We start from the raw sequence: 21,702 nt of genomic DNA, 5'->3' as shown, positions 1-21,702 counted from the left end.
TAGATTTAACAAAGAAATTTACGGTTACATTGGGGTTGTGGTAGTATCCTATATTATTAATAATAGTTCCAACAGCTTCCAGGTCCAAAAAGTGAAAAAAACACCAACAGTAACTATTATCTGGGGTAGTTAACAATTCTTACATGTGACTGGAAATGGTTTGCTGATTGCTAGGGTGGCATTGACAACTCCTAAGGCAAAAGGCCAAGCTATTTATTTTACTTTATTTATATTTTTTAAGTGGGTACAGTTAGGTTTCTAAGTCACTATTAAGGCACCTAAATAAAAGAAGCATATCTTCAAAGATTTCCTATATCTCTAATTCCCATTAACCTCAGTGGGGTTTGTGAGTACTCAGCACCTCCAAAAAATCAGATCACTTTTACTTAAGTCCTTACCAATAGATTTAGGGACATAACTTTAAGCACCCAGCTTTGAAAATATTGTTCTAGATGTATTTCTCTAAATCCAAGATTCAAAAACACGAGGCCAGATTCCTGTGCCCATTCAGCTGGGAAAGCTTATCCATGAACGTTGATTTCTCTGTATGTATGATTGGTTACAGAAGCACTTTTTGATGTGGTTTTGTTTTGTTACTGTTATCTGTCTGTTCTCTTGGAAATGAAGGTAGCAGAGAGCAGCAGCAGTAACAGAATAACTAGGGCATCATCAGTCATGGGGAAAAGGGGCAGTTCACTATTTTCTAGGCCTCTTGTCCCAAGCAGCATATTAGTCCTAAATTACAAACCAGAGATCCTGGATTCTTCCTCCCACTCCTCTTAACTGTTTTTTTTTTTCTCCATTGCCTCTCTCCAGCATCCAATTTATTGTGTTATATTCTTTTGATTCCATTCTGCTCCCACATTTACAAGGGACATACCAGAGTTTTACACCAAAACCTTTTAACTGAACTATCTGTAAGCAGGGGAATAGTCCCACTATTGTGGGGAACTTTCCTGGCTTCTGCAATACCCCGGTGAAGTAGGCTAGCGAAAGGATCTGAGTCCTCGCTCCTACTTCCTTTACCCAGTGGCCTCCCTGCCCTTGAGGACTCCCCTTCCACTCTCCTGTCTGGCAGAGTCCTTGTAACCCCAACAAGGCTGGGCCCAGGATTCCTGGGGGGCTCGACCCCCAACCCTGCTGTGGTCACCTAGCACAGGGGCTAGGGTGTCCCCACTCTGGGGGGTACTCTCTCTGCACTGGGCACTTCTCTGACCCACTGGCCATTACATACAAGTTAAAGGAAATGCAAGTTATTTAATCAACAATTAATTTTAAAAAGAATAAGGGAAAATGGGAAAGGTTAAAGGAAACACATCAACCCGCTCTGTGGCAGGGAACATCACAAACAGTGTCTCTGGAATGTTAGGGCAGTTCAGAGTCTGTTCCTTGTAAGTCCCAGGCCTTCTTCTCAGGCCCTGGCTGGGCTGCAGGGATGCTGTGGGTTGGACACTTGCTCTGGTGGTGGCCACATGCTCTCAGGCTGTAAGTGGTAGGACCCTTCTGCCCAGTATCGCCCCTGCCCTGTCGGGGTTATGATCCAAGCCTGGCCTGCAGAGCCCCTTGGCTGAGGCGTCTCCCTGTGCTGGGCCTGCTGCCCAGGGTCCCCCTCCATCTACCCAGCTGCTCACCACACCCAGCTCCGGACTGCTCCAGCCCCAGCTCCACCACTCTGTCGCTGCGCTGCTGCTGCTCTGCCTCCAGCTCCCTGGGCTGCTTCTTTGGCCCCTCTGGTTGCTCCAGCTCTGCTCCCAGGACAGGTCTGCTCTGCAGGCTGCTTCTGTGACTCTGCTCCCAGCACTGACCTGCTTCCTGGGCTGCTTTTCTGGCCCCTCTGGCTCTGGTTGCTGCAGCTCTGCTTCCAGGACAGGGTCTGCTCTCTTTGGGCTGTGCCTCTGGCCTTGGGGCTGCAGCTCTGCTCCCAGGACAGGGTCTGCTCTCTCTGGATCTGGCACAGCTCTACTCCCCAGCTTAGCTTGGGCCCCTGCTTTCTCCTTAGCTCGGCCCCACTCTGTCTGACCCAGGCAAATCAAGCTCACATGGAGGACGGGACATCCCTGGCCTCCTGAATCCCTGATTAGCCTGCCTGCCCTGTCATTCAGGCTGACCTGGAGCATTGGCCTCTCCCCATTGTTCCTGGGGGCTGTCAGTCTCAGGGTCCTGATTCCCCATCGACCCTTCCCCCTTTTTAGTACTGGGAGCTAGTCAACCAAAACACCCCCACTGAATGTTAGTATGGGGGCAACAGTCCCCTTACATATTGAATATGTTGGGGAAAATTTATTTTTTTCTCAGTTAGATAGGGATCAGTTAGGGATTTTGGCACCCAAGATAGCATGGGAAGCTTTTTGGGGGGTTGGAACCCAGGAAGTAGTTGAGGTTTTAGGAGATATGATACATCCTTCTCTCCTTCCACATTTTGGGCAAGTAGCTCTGATGAGATGGAGCTCTGAATTCCTCATTCTCAACACCACTAATCCTCAATAGCAATTATCTGTCTCCCTGCTCCCCATCCCAAATACCTGCTACTACAATCAACAACAAGACAGTATAATTGCTGAATGTTTCTGCTGACATAATCAGCAGTGACAGCGCTAACTATGTGGAAATGTAATTGTCATTGGGCTTGAGAGCCCACATGAAGTTGAGAAAAGTAAGAGCAGTTTACACATCTTTAGAGCTATTATTCCAGGCTGCCTATTGAGTCAGACATCACCACATCATTTGCATCTGGTTCATGCTTTGAAAACTGATTTAAAAAAAAAGTTTAGATTCTAGAGCCCCTCTATATGGCAAATGTTTAATCCTTCCCCCCAGAAAGAAAGTATGCATCTAGTTGAATAGCCACATAATTGCATTATACACAGGGGCCCTTGTAATTGTAATTTCTTAGAGGCAATAAGTCTAGTTAGTCATTTGGAGATGAGTAAGTTGTCAGGGTAAGAGAGATGTGGTAAGGATAGCAGAGAAGGAAACTTGTGACTTTTTTGCTGCTGTGTAAAAGAACCCAACACTGGAGAACTGTCAATGCGGAGTGAATTATCTTGTTTACTCACATACAACCTGCTAATCAAGGTATACAGCAAAGGGCAGGTTAGTAACGGGGGTCTTACCATAATACAGTACTATCGCAGTAGGTTTACATATATTTGTATGTTCTCATGTGATAGGACAGGCTGGGGAAAGCCTGGGCTGGTCACAGGGATACACATTATTCCCCTATGCACCCTAATTCCACTGTCCCTGTGCCACAGCAGGGATCTTCCTGGGACAGCTGTGACCAGGAGGGTCCCTGACAGCGTGATACCAGTGGAGCTACATCATCACAGGGCCAGAGCTTTGGTGGAGGTATAAGGTCTCCATACAGAGACCCTGTTTCCTCTCTCCACCTCTCAGATCTGCATATTTTCTGCTCCCAACACGTGCAGGGGGCAGAGGGGCTAGAGGAGCTCAGTGGAAGCAAGCTCATAAATCAGAGTATTTTAACTCTTTTAATTTCTACTGAAGTAATACAACATGACAGGTAGTAAATTTCTAGGCAACTGCCACATGCCCCAGGTGCTGTTCTGAGGCATAAAAACCAAGTGCACTCAGAAATTCACTGGCACTAACCATGGTCTTCTGTATTTCTCCCTGACCCCAACATTAATGTTGCACCTGTTTCTCCCCTCTTCCCCAGTATATATACAACTGTCACTTCTCTAGGTGGGACCCTTTGGTCCCTGACATGACATCAAAACCCCATCTATGTCAGGAATGGACATGGCCCTCCTTACTGTACTATCTGAATAACTCATTTTTAAAAATACATTTATATCCTCCAAGAGAAAAGTACAGTAGAACCTCAGAGTAAGAAACATCAGAATTACAGACTGACCTGTCAACCACACACCTTATTTGGAACTGGAAGTACAATCAGGCAACAGCAGAAACAAAAAAAGCAAATACAGTACTTTGTTAAATGTAAACTAATAAAAAATAAATGGAGAGTTTTAAAAATAAGATCTGAAAAGGTAAGGAAACTGTTTCTGTGCTTGTTTCATTGAAATTAAGATGGGTAAAAGCAGCATTTTTCTTCTGCATAATAAAGTTTTAAAGCTGTATTAAGTCAATATTCAGTTGTAACCTTTCGAAAGAATAGCCATAACATTTTGTTCAGAGTCATGGACATTTCAGAGTTATGAACAACCTCCATTCCTGAGGTGTTCATAACTCTGAGGTTCTACTGTACTGTTAACTCCATTTTACAGATGAGGAATGGAAGCAGAGGGATGAAATGATTTAGCCAAGGTCACACAGAGAATCTCTATTAGAACAGGGAATTGAAACTGGATTTATGGAGTCCCAGGCTAACCCCCCAATCACTTGATCTCTCTTCCGCTCTGGGTAGGTCTACATTTATGGTGGCACACAGAGTACACAAACTGCACACCCAGCTAGCATGGGTATAAATGCAGAGTAGATAGTAAGGCATTGCTTAGGTGAGTAGAGTAGCCTGTTTACATGCCCAAGCAGTGCCTCCAACATTTATGCTGCTATTTTGATGTAGTGTACTGTCATTGCTAGAGTCTTTCCCTGCTTCAGAGAAAAGGCTCCAGGAGCTCCCCCTCTACCAGAGCCTTTCCCCACTGCCTCCCACCTGCCAGAACCTATCACAGCCATGTGTAGCTACACACCTCAGCGAGTATGGACACAGTCTGCCTTTCACTGTGGTACGTAGCTATACTTACCCTATATGCCAATGCAAGTGTAGACAAAGTCTCTGATGCTAGTCTTGGACCTGAGATAATTTAAAGATGATCAGCTAGATATCAAATTCCCCACCTGCTAACCCACTTGTTTTCTTCAAAATCACATACCCACAGCTCAAAAGAATCTCTAGGTGCCCCAGCTCCTTCAGTGGAACATTCATGGAGTGTCAGCAAGGGGCAGCCCTCACCGTGGCCCTTCCACTGGAAGCTGAGATACTCATATTGTGATTGTAGTCACTTCCATTTCTTCACTTGGTAGTACATTTGTTTTATGAATCCCTGCATACTAATCACACCTTAAGGATTTTTGCTGTCAGTATCTCTTATGTTCTAAAGCTATGCATTCATTATTATAATCTGCACAATTCCTTTTACTTCATTTACTTTCTGTGTGTTTTTGACTGTTTTTATGTTATCCATGGATGCTGTAAATGTGTGGATTATAAAAGATGTTCCCATTCATACAGAATTATCAATATTCATTTACCCCTCAAATAACAAATATTTTAATAATGGCATTATTTTTCTAAATCATCTGACTTGCAACTTTAGAGGTGGGTGAATTATTTGCAGCAAATCGATTAATTTAGCCCTTCTGTTCTGGGTGCAAATTATCCATAAACAGAGATTGATTTTTTATGAGTTTACTCATTCTTCAAAGTTGTTTGATCACATTAAGCAAACACCCAATCAGGATGATGGCCAGAAATACATAAGAAAATAGTATGTTTGCACTAAAAGGCTCACAACCAAAGCTCTGATCCTGTAAGCTCTTCCATCCAAACACACCTCTGTACTCACACAGAATTACATTGATTTCAATTTTGTGAAACTTGCAGAAGGCTCAGAGCCTAATTTAAGACAAGTAAAAGTATGCATAATCCAAAATAGCATGAAACTCAAGGAGGGAAAAATAAGGAAAATAAATAAATAAAACATACATTATTGAAGGTTAGCGATGAACATAACTTGTCTGAGGATCAAAAAAGTGCTTCTCTTAAATATTTTTTTTTTCTTTAATGTGCATTACATTTTTGGTTATTTCCAAAATGGTGAATTGGATTTTTTTTCATTGCATATGACACATGAAAATAAAGGAAATAGTTCCACGAGTTTTCTATAAGATACTGAAAAAAAGCCTTTGATCCACCTATTCCCCGTGTTAGTGGGTTAGTTAAGACACTAAATTTGTCTCAAAAGATTTAATTGGTTGAATCCATGCTGATTCTTGTCTAACATCATTTCTTCCCTCTAAGTACCATACTCAGCTCATCCCCCATCACTGATAAGGAGGCCTGTCAAGATTCCTGCACCAGAGACTCTGCATAAAAGTTTTGGTTTCTTTTTCTTTCCACTCCCCTATTTATCAAGTCAGCCCTCTCTCAAACTAGAAATCAGAGGTTGTACATTTGATCCCAGCATTTGCTTCCTCTGTTATGGTCTATTTTGTCTTGGTTTTAAAAGTTACCTTCTTCTGGATTCTATCTCATCAAGCAGCTATATCTGAATCCAAAATAGATGACATGCTATTTAAAATAGCCTCCCGTTACTTTTAAAGGGATTATATCTGATTATGTACTTAAATGGCATCCCCACCTACCCACAAATAGATTTCTAAATCTGCAGAGGTCTCACGATAGGGGTCTGAGGATCAGGGGTCAAAGATGGTACGATGGAGGTGCCTAAATGAAGGCAGAAGAAGAACAGTGTTGCAGAGAGTCCCTTTAAGACAATAAAGCCCAATGCTTTTTATGTGAATTTTGAAACAGGAGAAATGGAACAATGGAACACAACAATGGAAAAAAATTGTGAACAGAAGGGAGGCTGCCATTGACCTGACACTGCCTTTATTATCTGCAAACATATTGGGAAGAAAAATATTAAAAACCTTCAGAAAAAAACAACAACCCTGATCAATAAAAAAGTAACACTGGATTCTGTGGTAATGGTTTATATGGTTAATGCTAATAATTCACTAACATTCGACATATATGAAAACAGAGGAGGGAAATTACTTCAATCAGAGGGCAAAAAGGAAGTGCATCCAAACCAGACAATTTCAAGTCAGCTGATTGAACCTGAATTTTGAGAATTGGGTTAGTTTGATACTCAGTATCACTATGGGCCTGATACTGACCCCATTGAAGCCAATGGAAGTCTCACCATTAATTTCAGTGAAAGGAGGATTGGACCATATTACTTTTTTCCATATGGAAACAAAACAAAACAAAACAAAAACAGCTATATGCTTTCATCCTAAATGACAACAAAGCAAGAATGACACAAATTAAGTTTCCATGACCATTTTGAATGCTGAGGGTCTAACTAATCTCCATCTGTGGGGGCAGAAGGAATTTTCTCCCAGGTCAAACTGACAGGGACCTTAAAGTTTTTTTTTTGCCTTCCTCTGCAGGATACCATTGGGTCACTTGCTGTCTTTCAATTAATAGTTTCCCTAAACATTGCAGGGGCCTTGGGCATTGGTACACTTTGCTCCTTCCTATTGTCTCCCTGTGGTCTAATTTTGGTTGTTGGGTTTAGTGTGTGGGTGCTGGTAGCCTGTTACGTACAGGAAGAGTTCAGACTAGATTTGGTGGTCCCTTCTGGCCTTAAAGATCTATGACTTTACTATGCCTTGCATAAGTGGCAGCTGCTCTGTAGACAAGCATAGTCACTCAAAATTTAAGGTGTAGTACAGAGATTGTAAATGTAACAATATTTTATATGCCACACTTATGAAAATCAACTGCAGGGAAACAACTGTGAAAAGCCTACAGTCTTGGAAGTTCCTGGTTTGGGTGGGGGGGTGGAGAGGGGAATGAGTTCTATGCTTCCCTGTGACAAGCCAAAATTAGTCCATGCTTCAGCATCCCATTCTGAAAGCACAGACGGGGTGAGGGAGTGTACAGATGGTGACCAGGAAGAATTTATTTAACCTCAGTGTTCAGGGCAAAGGGGAGAGCTAGCTGAATGGGGCAAGTGGCTAACCAAGAATGGCCTTTCCCTATCACTAAAACATAAGTAAAGTCTGGGTCGGATTTGCATTTTGGAAATTCACCTAACTTCATGGTCTAGATCAGAACCTGAATCTGAGCTTTATAAGGGTTCCACCATCCTCAGTGCAAATGTCATTCCTTTACTTTTGGACACGAAACTATCCTGTAATGTACACATTGCAACATGCTTTAGATTTTGTATACTGCAAGAATTAATTGTTTATTTTGAGATGCTGTATTAATGAGTACAACACTGAGGAAGTAAACATGTTCAAAGATTTACATCAATTGTAAAGGATTCACACTGTTCATAATACCCAAATTAGACATTTTATATAATTTTAAACAGGAAATATCACTGATTTTTTTACCCTATAAATGTGAATAAGTTGAATATTTGCTAAGCATTACGAGATATGACATTATAAAATTCCTTTACTGGCTAGCCAAAAATATTATTGGAACCCTAATCTGAGAGAATTTGTTTGTATGTATGGCATGTAGGCCTACACTTTATGAAAGACTCTCAAAGTGTAAGATTATGAATGGCCTCTACTGTTGAAGTTGCTATGAACTGTAAAATTCAGTGGAGTGCCAAAAACTGCCAGCTGGAAAGAAGACAGGGGAATATCAACAGCCTGCATTCAGAAGAAATCCTGATGCATTGATGTAATAGACTGATAATGAAATGATTTGCCTGCCTTAATATTCTGCTTACAAAGAACTCATTTAGCCTTTGAAGTGGATGACTTTGGAGATCATATAAACATAGCCTAGGATGAAAACTGTCTGTTTAATAGTATTGCTTTTGACTTCATAAACATTAATTCTAATAAATCAGTTGCTAAGGTTGATGTATTTGGTATACATTTCCATTAGAGGTGTTTATGTTATCTTATTGTCTGAAAGTTTAAAAGTAAATCTCAGTCTGCAGCATGTCACCAGAAAAAAAAATAGATGTATCTGTCTAGACTACAGCAAGTATATTCCCATTGCATGAGTAGCATAATACAGTAACTGAAAGGAGAAGTCCACAGACACACTGCAAGGAACTCTAATCAGTGTATAGCTTGGAAATTAACATAAAGAGGAACAGCTCCAGTTTGAAGGGACTGGTCAGAAATAAGACCATGAGCCAAAACCTATTCAAATCAAAGGAAAGACTCTTATTGGACTTGGAAAGACTTTTGATTGGGACATAAAGATTCAAGTGCCACCTGATAAGTACCCACAGCATCTCAATGAAACAACTGTATTATGGACATTAGTCAAATGAATAGATCGTCATGACTGCAGCTGCAGCAGCCATTATTTCCATCATCTCATTAAACATCTCTGTCTCCACTTCATTGTTTCTTAACTCCATATCAAGGAAGACTGGGCTTTTCCCAAATAGCCTAGAAATGTAGAAGTATAAAATGTGCTTTTGTAACATACTTTTTATGTATGTTACAAAAGGACACTTTGCATACAGTACACTTTGCTACCTTACATGGTATTTCTAGAAAACTTCTTGGACTCCGCACTTGGCCTCTTTTGTTGACTGTTGTCACTTAGCTGGTATTTGTTAAAATGTTCTGGTGGTTATGTTAGCTATTTAACCACCAGGAAATTCTATTTCTCATGTAGACTGTATTTTTTAACGTAAAAATGGCAAAAAAACATGCTGTCGAATGAAGAATACTAAAAGGATACATTCCTTTTAGATTATTCCATGCTTCCCATTGTCAACACGATAAACGGCTCAATTTGTAATGGCAGTTTTATGTAAATATGACTTTCTCCAGATTAAACCTGTAAATATACTTTAAACATGAAAGAGCTCTAATCATAAAATGGAGAAAAAACAAAAACAAAAACCACCCACGCCTCTCAGTTTCTCAAAGGGTCATTCTTTTACAAGAAATTCAAAGGCTAGAATGGTCATGTAACAAAAGCAAATTACACAGAAATTGGACATATAGTTTTAACAATGGATCAAATGCACCCTTTTTGTAACTCTGTTGACCTCAGTGATATAACATCAGAGATGTAATTGATACTCAAAATAAGACACTGTATTAATGTCTTAACTGTAAATAATAATAAATAAATTAGGAAACCTAATAGATGTTCCATTTTTATTATTTCTTAGGCTCATTCATGCCATCTAACCACTACTCCACACTGCCTTTCTAGTACAATATTTACTATGTACTTTAGGATTTGTGTTTAAGATATTTAACATATCAGGAAATAGGGAAATATGACCTTAGTATTACTGGAAACCTCAAGTAGGAGGCGAAAAGGGGGAAACCCAAAGCCACTATAACCCAACAACTCCTTCTAATAATTATAAACAAAATAGTATTGTTTTTTACAGATGTAAGCAGGGTCTGAATGAGTTCTCCCCTGACAGCTAGCTGAGAGGGGAAGAGCCTTCAGGAGCAAATTCTATTTAAATGAACACACCTACTATGCCTAGAAATCTAGCAGATGGAGCAGGGTTGCTCAAAGCGATCAACTTTGGCTGGTGTTGGGTTACAATTGACTTTAATACTGAATGCAAGGATAGCGAAATGTTGTTGTCTTTATTGTATGAGTAAAGAGGAGCAGAACTTAAGCACTGCTTAACCTGTCCGAATGACGAGATCACCCTCAGCTGAAAGGATGTCATTAAGCCGGGGGCTCTAATGCCAGACCCTTGTGATAGCAAGAGGGGTGGGGACAGGTGCCATAGTTAGGAGGTGTGGACTCTACCTAAGGGTCCCCAGTCTGATTTAACCTGTTCTTCCCCACTGTTCAAAGATAGAGCTAAATAGGCTCCGTCAAAAGAGTTGAAATCATTTGTGGTGGGACAGTGTGCTAAGAGCTGAACATCACTGAGAAATGACAATCACTAAGAGACAGACTGTTAGGATACAGATATTCAGGCCTGTCTGTAAAGGCCTATACTCTAAGAATGTAGGTGTATTCTTATCACTTGGCTAGTTATAGAGGTATAAAAGAAACAATCAAAATCACTGTCTGCCGGTGTAAGGTCCTTCTCTTAGGCCCTGTTCTTAGGCTAAGGCCTTTGGCTAAGCAGCAGAGGCAGCCATAAGCTGGGAAGCTACTGGCCACATCCTCACATTCCAAACTAGTCACATTGAAAGAAGGTGCTATTGTGCTGTTAGGAATACAATCCTGTCCTGATAATGCCTATCGCCTCCAGAGAAAGGGAAGTACCTAGAAAATGTAAAAGGAAACTTAGTTTGATAGCATCCTGTCTGGCAAGAACTCACTTATCAATAGCTAGGATGTGAAATCCTCATTTCTTTGTTGTTCTATCACTGTAGTCCCCATTTCCCTATTGTTTGTCTGTATAATCTCTGTCTGGTTCTGTGATTCTTTCTGTCTGCTGTATAATTAATTTTGCTGGGTGTAAACTAATTAAAGTGGTGGGATATAATTGGTTAGCTAATCATGTTACAATATGTTAGGATTGGTTAGTTAAATTTCAGTAAAATGATTGGTTAAGGTATAGCTAAGCAGAACTCAAGTTTTACTATGTACTCTGCAGTCAATCAGGAAGTGTGTGTGTGTGTGTGTGTGTGTGGAAATGGGAAGAGGGAATGTGGATGGGGAAATTGGAATCATGTTTTGCTAAAGGGGGAAATGGGAACAGGGACACAGGTAAGGCTCTGTGGTGTCAGAGCTGGAAGGGGGACACTAAGGAAGGAAACTGGAATCATGCTTACTGGAAGTTCACCCGAATAAACATTGAATTGTTTGCACCTTTGGACTTCAGGTATTGTTGCTCTCTGTTCATGTGAGAAGGACCAGGGAAGTAAGTGGGTGAAGGAATAAGCCCCCTAACACTGACCTGCAGAGGTCACAGGCAAGATGTTGAGGAGGGGCGGGGGGAGCAGAGCTTCACGTCCCTAAAGCCATTGTGTTTTAAAAAAGTGAAAAAACCCACAAAAAGCCAGTTTGGACTGGCACAAAAGCACCAAAAATCGAGGTTGCAAAATTGAACACCCCGCAAAAACTCCAAAACTTAAAACCCTCCTAAAAGCTAAATAATTCAGAGATCACAGCGGACCCCGAAGAACCTGGGCCAGCTCCACTTGGGCAGAAGGGTTATGCAAAGATAATTTCAGGTTAAAATATCAGAGTATTTACAGAGTATTTACAAGGGTATAGTTCTTACCACAAATTAATATGGCTGAATTATCCCCTTTTGTGAGCTCCTCCTCACATCATTTCTCCCACATTGTTTCGTTTATGGAAGAGGTGATATATGAGACACAATTAATTACAGGGCCTCACCAAAACCCAGGACGAGCTATTTGTAGGACACCATGGCTAATCATGAAGAGGTCCCTCGCATATGCACCAGCTCTGAATTCCTGCTAGGCCCTACAGTCCTGGAAGGTTGATTCCATTGAATCCATTCAACCTGAAACTCCACGAGGTCTAAGAGCTATCTCAAAGCTCTTTAAATAGGGATTCCCCCCAAAAGGGAGGTCTGTGGTGGTTGGAGCAATCTGGGGGAAGCATATCATCCTCCCACAGGCTTAGTGAAGATAGCACCCGGCTGATTCCTAGGCAATAGTAAAACAGCCTACTGCTATCTTCACTAATCCTGTGGGAGGATGATATGCTTCCCCAAGATTGCTCCACCTACCCAATGTGGAGTTGTCTGCTCCTCACCCCCTTTCATAAACAGAGTCCAGCCCTGAAAAGAGGTTTGGGAAAAGGAAAATGGTATCATGGAGGAAAGTAGTTCCTCTTCCATGGCTGAAGGGTGAAATCCATGTGCAGAATCCAAGTGTGGATTTTTAGGTCATGATCTGCCCCCTGGACTTTTCCATGCAATTTTCTGGAACTGGTGAGTTTTAATCCATTAATACAGCAAAACTTATTAGAGATAGGAAGACCAGTTCCAACAAAATAATAATCAGCTTTGAATCACAATGGAATCTAACCTTTAGCTGGGCTTTGAAGGATAAATGGACCAATACATATAAAATTCCATGCTTTCCTGCTGGGAAATAATGTGAGAAAAATATTCATATGCTATTTCCTGTATTAAAGTAGGAAATAGCATGATCAAGCCTATTCCCAGCTCTATTTACTTTCTACACTCTGCCATTTTAGGGAGGGAGATAGAGGAGAAAGTTGATTTAAAAGAGGATGATTGAGTTGCCTGCATTTCAATAGCAGCAGGACTATTTTGATGGCCATAAAATCAGTCAGGCAGCCCTAGCTGAATTGTAAGGAAAACAAAAACAAAAGTGAACTGATTTATATTTTTGAAGGATACAATGGTGCAGCCATTAAGGATACAATGTCATATAGAAAATATAAATGTGTACAGTATATGCACCAATATATATGCACAGATACAACTGTATGATCTGACATTAAATTGTAAGATATTAAACTATAACTAACCAGAAGGTAATACAGCCCTATTGCATTATTACTGCTTCAGAAATTATGATACACTGATAGATTAATCACTAAGTATGGAGACTAAATGGTGGGTCCCTCAGGCTGCCTGGTGCCTTTATGGTACTGAGAAAGCAGGAACAGATGCTTAAAGCACCACACAACTGAAAATAGCAGAAAAGAATTAAACAAAATCATAGAAGACATAGCTGAGAGAGACTAGGAAATGAATGAATGATATGTTCTGGTATAGTAAATGCTAAAGGACAAATTCAGGAACTGCATAAACTGATGCATCTCCAGTGATCACAATGGAAGTTGATAGGTGCTTAGCACTTTTGAAAGTCAGGTCAGTTAGGTGCCAAAATATGAACATGGGATACTAACTTTTTGCCCTTATCCACTCAGTGAAGAGCGGCTTCTACTTTGAAATTGCCGTTACTAGCAGTAATGCTTCTAGTGGGTCAAGAATTTTTTTTCCATTCTATGAAACAAATTCATCTCTGAAATGGCTTCACTGAAGTGGAGTTGCATTGTAAGGCTAAATTTGGCATGATATCTCTTGCTTCCCTAATCAGTTTCTCCTAGTTGTGCTAAGCGACAGAGCAAAGCACGAGTAATGACGTACATGCAATATACATGTATGGTATTTCCTTTAGATGAATGATGTGGGAACTCTACAGTCAGATGTTCAATCACCCATTAGAGTAATTATAATGGCATCATAAATGCTCTGGAAAACACCTCGTTCTATTGCAAAGAAATGGAAGTCTCCAGAGTGGACACTGGAAAACCTTGCTATTTGATGCAACCCAATGACACATCATTTCTGAATGCATATTTCTTCAGCTATGAAGGCTATTGCAAATTAATGAATACTACTAAAAATGTCAGTATGAAATATCTAATGTTACTACAAGTAAAGTTGGACAATAATGAACTTTTTTTGTTCTGTTAGTGATCAATTTCTAAAGAGAAAGAGAACCTAGGCACTGGAGATTCAGGGTTAAGTAAGGAACATTTACTGGAAAGGAAGAAAAATACAAACTATTTACTGTTAATTGCTGGGGAATAAAATGTTGTTTGTACTAACAAAGCCCTACATTTACTTGCTAGAAGAACTGTACAGGCAACAATCCATCCCTCCTTTATATAAACTGTATATAAATTACATAGACAACACTAAGAATTTGGTAAATTTGCTACTTTGGCAGCATAAGATGGACAAAGAGAAATATTCTGAAATCAAAAAGCAATGGCAGGGGGATTAGGACCTCTTTTTTAAAATGAAATCTAAGTTTTGTTTCGTTAGGGTTTTCTTTTATAAAGAAGGAATTTTGAGTACTCCGATTGTCATGGCTAATTCCCCACTCTGGCACTTTGAGTGCAGAAGGTGGGGGCCTGCAAGGATTCTAAAAATTAATGCTGGCCACTCCAGGCTTGTTTTAATCTCCAAAAGTTACAGCTTTTCTCTAACCTTGGATTGGTAGATGCTGCCACCACCCAAGTGCAGAACCCCTTTGAGAGCCCAGGAAGGTGCATTTGGGAATTCCTTTCTGTGGTGTACCCTCAAATCCTTTCACCCACCCCCACCCCCCGGGGAAGAGCTGAGAAAGAAAAAAAAGGAGATCAGCTGTTGCCACCAGCTAATTAAACAACATGTGCACAAACCTCCTAAGACACAAAAATCCAATTCTGTTCTTAAAAAAGGTAAATTTTATTAACTAAAAAAAAAAGAAAGAAAGAAATACATCTGGGAACTCAAGCTATTGCTAGAATTTAAAAGAGGAACTACAAGGATTAAGCACCCAGAATAGCTTTCATTTATCACACCCATAAACTTCAACCATTTCAGATTAGAAATGGTACACAAGTATCATTCAACCTCCTAATTATGCTACAATTTTTTTAAAAAAAGTAGTAAAAAATTACTCTCAACCACTGAACAGATGGAATTATTTGACTAATATTTTTTCCAATCAATAAGCATTTTCCCTTTAGTTAATCTATTCTTTTAAAGAGTACTTGGCATGCAGTTTTGTATTCATTTTCTTTTGAATTTTCCCTAAGGGCGTGAAAGGACTTCAACATGATGATCTATTGCATGTTTTCTTGAATGGATACTACAGAATTGTTAAAGCAACTCCATTTACACAAGGTTAAAACTAGAGTCAGAACTCACACAATTACACCTCCAGGACATGAATATAGACGTTTATATATAGACTGGAGACTTCAGTTCCACTTACATCTAATCACAAGAAAGAACATAGGGTTTACCATAATGGATTAGGTTATTGGACATCAAAACTGGAATCTTGCCTGTCAAAGCCAGGTACCAGAAGACTGGAGAAGGGCTAACATAGTGCATATTTTTAAAAAGGGGGGAAAGGAGGAGCCAGGGAATATAGACAGTCAGCCTGTCTTCAATACCTGAGAAGATGTTAGAGCAATATATAAAACATTCAATTTGCAAATAACTGGAGGATGAATGGGTAATCACTACCAAGCATGGATTTACTGAGAATAAATCATGCCAAACCAGTTTGATTTCCTTCCTTGACAGGGTAACTGGTTTGGTGGATAGGGGGAATGTGATGGACATAATATACCTGGACTTCAGCAAGGCTTTTGACATAGCCCCACATGACATTCTGATAGGTCCACTGGAGAAATGCAGACTTCGTGGAACTACCATTAAGTGCTCTACTCAGCACTGGTCAGGCCCTCAGCTGTAGCACTGTGTTCATTTTTCATCACCAATGTATAGAAAGGATGTAGACAAACTGAAATGGATCCAGATGCAAGCAACAAAGATGATCAAAGGGATGGAATGCAAGCCATATGAGCAAAGACTGAAGGAATTGGCTATGTTTAATTTGGAAAAGAGGAGATTTAGGGGTGGGTACGATATCAGTCTTCAATTACTTGAAATGCTGCCATGAAAAAGATGGAGAAAAGTTGTTCTCTCTTGCCACAAAGGGCAGGGCAAGATGCAATGGGTTCAAACTACAGCATAACAGATTTAGATTAAATCTCAGGAAAAAAACTTCCTATCTGGAAGAACAGTAGGACAATGAAACAGACTGTCTAGGAGGCTGTGGAAGTTCCTTCACTGGAGGTTTTCAAAATGAGGCTGGATAGCCATCTGTCTTGGATGGTTTAGACACAACAAATCCTGCATCTTGGCAGGGGATTATACTAGATGACCCCTGCAGTCCCTTCTAACCCTATGATTCTAAAACTGCTTCAGAGGAAGTTTTTACTTAACATAACTCTGACAAAAAACTCGCTCCATCAAGTTGTACAATGGTGTACATGAAACAGGGAAGGAAATCCAGTTTCACAATACTTTTTTATTCCTGCGTAAGTTTGAATTTGGAGTTTGATTTGGTAGCTAGCATGAAATTCTTGAAAGTCAGTGTAACAGCAATCAAAGTATTGGGCCTAAATCCAAAGGTCAAAATCCATCCTTTTTGTTACAAAAAAATCCCCTGTAACCTGGGTAAAACACATCTATCACCTTTAAGCAAGCCAAAGAACATCAACATATATCTTGCTTAAATTATTCATTCCCAGCATTAGGGGAAGAGACTGGTTACCAACCATTTTCTGAGCATTGTACTTTTGTCATGCGAGCCATGTCTGACATACATTGTTCTCCTTGTCATTCACCAGCCTTTGAATACTGTCAAGCCACTGAGAAATTTCTCCACTTGTGTTGCTATTGTATGTCCTTATTCTCGCTATACGCTATTTTAGTACCATGCTTGATATTTGAACAAGGTTGTAGCTTTTCTGTTTCTGTTCAGAATATTAGAAGGATATAGGCTATAAAATTCAGTCTTATAGCAAGACCCAAAGTATGGTATAATTTCCTAGAATGTACTGCCTTTATTCTCATGCTGTGCAATTCTGTATCTCTTTTTAACTGCTGCTTGCTTTTGCAGGGGATGCTACAATAGGCATGTGGCCAAATTCTCAGTTTTATGACCTATATCTCCAAGCGTGCACACACATACACACACACACACACAAATACATGAGTGCATTGCACCCCAATTTTATATTACAACACAAACACACAAAGTACAGATAATTTTGCATGCAAACTAGGCACACAGTTATTTGAGTTCCCTATGCACAGATGAAAGTTTTTGAGGGGAAAATTGGGTATGTTTTTGTTTTGTTTTGTTTTGTTTTTTGCAGATTTACCTTCTTCAACTATGTCTAACTATTTGGCTCATAATACTTTGTTTTGTGATATACTGAACTATGATATAACATTTTTAAACTACTGAGTATTTTGATGATCTCATGCATAACAGTAATATTGTAATTATATAGGTCTCAGTCATGAGCTGCCTTATGCATTCATGCAGAGATTAAGGAATCCCCTGGTCCCTTAATTGAACTACACATATCACTAAACTGTACCTGCTGGGAGAGAAGAAGCAGCCTCCATGAGACTGGAATCCTTCACATCCATCACAGTTGGGCAGACAAGGCACAGCAGGATTTACTGTGTTAGGAAGGAAGTTAGCTATGCCACATAGGTACAACTCAACCTACGTTGATGTGCTCCTCCTTTAGTAGACTCATTGATTCTACTCAGTATATGGGTAGCAGAATCAGGTTCTTTATAAGAATGAGGAATGAGGCGGAGGTAAAGGATTATCTTTCTCTAAAGAGTGAGTATCTCATTTTTCCCAGGGATGCCTTCACATGTCATTGTAGGATCTAGTGTTCTATAGTGTAGCCTTCTGAAGGCTACAAAAACTAATAATAGCATTCCCCAAGTATCAATTAATTACATTTAACTAACCAATCTTCTTTAATGCTCCTATAATATGTGACAAAGAATTTTCCTGGTAGTTTTAGTATGCCATCATTACTCACATAGCATAAATATTGTAATGCATCAGGTTATGCTGTAGATTTTCTTCTTCTTTTCACTGAGATTTTTTGCATGGGCATTTGGATAACTAATCTGCTTACCTCTGAAACTAAAGATAGACTGGTTTCAGAGTAGCAGCTGTGTTAGTCTTATTCGCAAAAAGAAACGGAGTACTTGTGGCACCTTAGAGACTAACCAATTTATTTGAGCATAAGCTTTCGTGAGCTACAGCTCACTTCATCGGATGGAGTCAGATAGACTGACCTCTCCTCTGTACTATAGAGTTTACATCCATTAGTCATCTGAATGAAGCCTAAACGTTCAAATTCCACAGAATACTTACTCTTCTACTCTTTCCCCATTGTGCATATGTAACACCTATTCACATCAATATGAGTTATGTATTCAGAAGTTAGCAGTTTCCTACTATCTTAAACAGATAACATATATTCTATGAGGATATGGTAGAGGAATGTGATTAGGGATTTCCTCAAGGAGTAGCCAACGGGGATTTGTCTAGGACAAATCATACCAAACCAACCCAATTTCTTTTTGTGACAGGGTTACTGGCCGAGGGGACAGGGGAGAAGCAGTAGATAAGCTATATCTTGATTATAGTGAGGCTTTTGACACAGTGCCATATGATATTCTCATAAACAAACCAGTGGGATTTAGTCTAGATTAAATTACTTTAAGGTGGGTGCACTGTACTCAGATTAGTTACCAATGATTTGCCCGCTAAATGGGAAGACATATCTAATAGGGTTCCACAGGAGTCAGTCCTGGGTCCGGCCCTATTAAATATTTTCATTCATAGCTTGGATAGTGGAGTGAAGATTATGCTTATAAAATTTGCAAATGATACCACCCTGGGAGGGGTTGCAAGCTCCTCAGATGACAAGATTAGAATTCAAAGTGATCTTGATAAATTGGCAACCTGAAATTGGAAATCTGAAACCAACAAGATGAAATTTAATAAAAGCAAGTGGAAAACAATAAACTTAGTAAGGAAAAAAAATCAAATGCACAACCACAAAATAAGAAACAACTGGCTACATGGTAGTACTGCTGAAAAGGATCTGGGGCTTATAGTGAATCACAAATAGCATATGAACCAATAGTGTGATTCAACTGTGAAAAGGCCAGTATCATTCTGGGCTGTATTAACAGCAGTATCATATGTAAGAAGTGGGAGGTAATTGTCCCACTCTACTAGACACTGGTGAAGCCTCAGATGAAGTACTGTGCCCAGTTATGGGTGCCATACAATCGGACAAATGTGTACAAATTGGCTCAAGTCCAGAGGAGAGCAACAAAAATTAAAAAAAAATTTAGAAACCCTGACCTATGAGCAAAAGTTAAAAAAACTGGGCATAGTTAGTCTTGAGAAAAGAAGCCTGAGAGGGCGGGGATGGATAATAATCTTCAAATATGTTAAGGGCTGCTAAAAAAAAGGATGTTGATCAATTGTTCTCCATGTCCACTGAAGATAGGACAAGAAGTAATGGGCTTACTTTGTAGCAAGGGAGATTGAGGTTAGACATAGTTAGAAAGATTTTCCTAATAAGGGTAGTTAAGCTCTGAAATAAGTGTTCAAGGGAGGTTGTGGAATCCACATCATTGTATGTTTTTAAGAACAGGTTGGACAAACAGCTGTCAGGGATGGTCTAGGTTTACTTGATCCTGCTTCAGCACAAGGGGCTGGCTTTGATGACCTCTGAAGGTTCCTTTCACCCCTATAGTTCTATGATTCTAAATGGGGCATTGGTCAATTTTTGGCTATTAATATTTTTTGAGTGTCTATAGTGTACTCAGCTTTCTAAAAGGTAGAGGAAGACACTCTGTATGTGCGAATAACAGTAGAGCTTGTATTCCAACCAACAGGTATTACTCATGTAATTGTAGTGCAACTGTGAGCTTCTAGTTTGAGTTTCTCCCTCAGGCTTTCGTCAGGAGTAAGGGAAAGATTGCCCTCACATGCAAATAGCAGGGTGCAGCCACACAATTCACTGTGCTGGTCTCAAGAATGTCTCATGATGCATTTCTCATCTGCATGGAGGCTCTGTGCTTCAGCACTGGAGACAGGCCAGCTCTAGTGACTTTATCACCAGACTTGTGACATTTGGTGTTTTTCTTAAAGCCCCAGCTCCTGGAAGCTAGTGATGACATGAGAATTTCAGATAATCTTTCATTAAAAAAGGGAGGATCAGATTTCCAGCCCTAGTTTCTAGCCCTTATTGTTGGGGAGAGCAGTCTGAAGACATGTCCTGAGTGCTCATTAAAAGCTAAGAAACCAAAAGGCAAAAAATGTATACTGCCCAAAAATTTATTTTTAATTTTCACAATTTTAAGCCAAACTCATGATTTTGTGGGTGTGTGTGGTGGTGGTGTATGTGGGACGGGAGGCAGGGCTGACTGGATTTGTACCACGATGGAACCATGTCAGGGCCTGTGTTAGGGGGCTTATTCCTTCACCCACTTATTTCCCTGGTCCTTCTCGCATGAACAGAGAACAACAATACCCGAAGTCCAAAGGTGCAAACAATTCGATGTTTATTGGGGTGAACTTCCAGCAAGCATGATTCCAATGTCCTTCCTTAGTATCCTCCTTCCCAGCTCTGACACCACAGAGCCTTACACCTGTGTCCCTGTTCCCATTCCCCCCTTAGCAAAACATGATTCCAATTTCCTTACCCCCATTCCCTGTTTCCATTCCCCCCACCCCTTACTTCCTGATTGACTATAGAGTATATAGTAAAACTTGAGTTCTGCTTAGCTATACCTTAACCAATCATTTTACTGAAATTTAACTAACCAATCCTAACATATTGTAACATGATTATGTAACCAATTATATTCCACCACCTTAATTAGTTTACACCCAGCAAAATTAATTACACAGCAGACAGAAACAATCACAGAACCAGACAGAGATTATATAGACAAACAATAGCAAAGTGGGAACTATAATGACAAAACAATACAGAAGTGAGGATGTCACATCCCAGCTATTGATAAGTGAGTTCTTTCCAGCCAGGATGCTATCAAACTAAGTTTCCTTTTACCTTCTAGGCACTTCCCCTTCTCTGGAGGTGATAGGCATTATCAGGACAGGATTGTATTCCTAACAGCCCAATAGCACCTTATTTCAATGAGACTAGTTTGGAATGTAAGGATGTGACCATTCACTTCCCAGCTTATGGCTGCCTCTGCTACTTAGCCAGAGGCCTTAGCCTAAAAACAAGGCCTCAGACTGTCAGAGTAAGAGAAGGCCCTTATACCGACAGACAGTGATTTTGATTCTTTCTTTTATACCCCTTATAACTAGCTAAGTGTAAGAATATACCTAAATTCTTAGAGTATAGGCCTTTACAGACAGGCCTGAATATCTATATCCTAACAGCCTGTAAATGGGGAAATCTGACCTAGTGTTCAGAGCTGCAGGAGAGGAGGAAGTCACACCAAAGATCAAAGCCAGAGTCAGAATACAGGTTTCAGAGTGGTAGCAGTGTTAGTCTGTATCATCAAAAACAACGAGGAGTCCTTGTGGCACCTTAGAGACTAACAAATTTATTTGGGCATAAGCTTTCAGAATACAAAGTCATGTGAAGGGTCAAGCCAGAATCTGAAGTTACACCAAAGG

This window comes from Lepidochelys olivacea (assembly GCF_965140295.1).
Source record: "Lepidochelys olivacea isolate rLepOli2 genome assembly, chromosome: 1".
NCBI classification, from domain to species: Eukaryota; Metazoa; Chordata; order Testudines; family Cheloniidae; genus Lepidochelys; species Lepidochelys olivacea.
Note: the sequence above shows the minus strand (reverse complement) of the source record.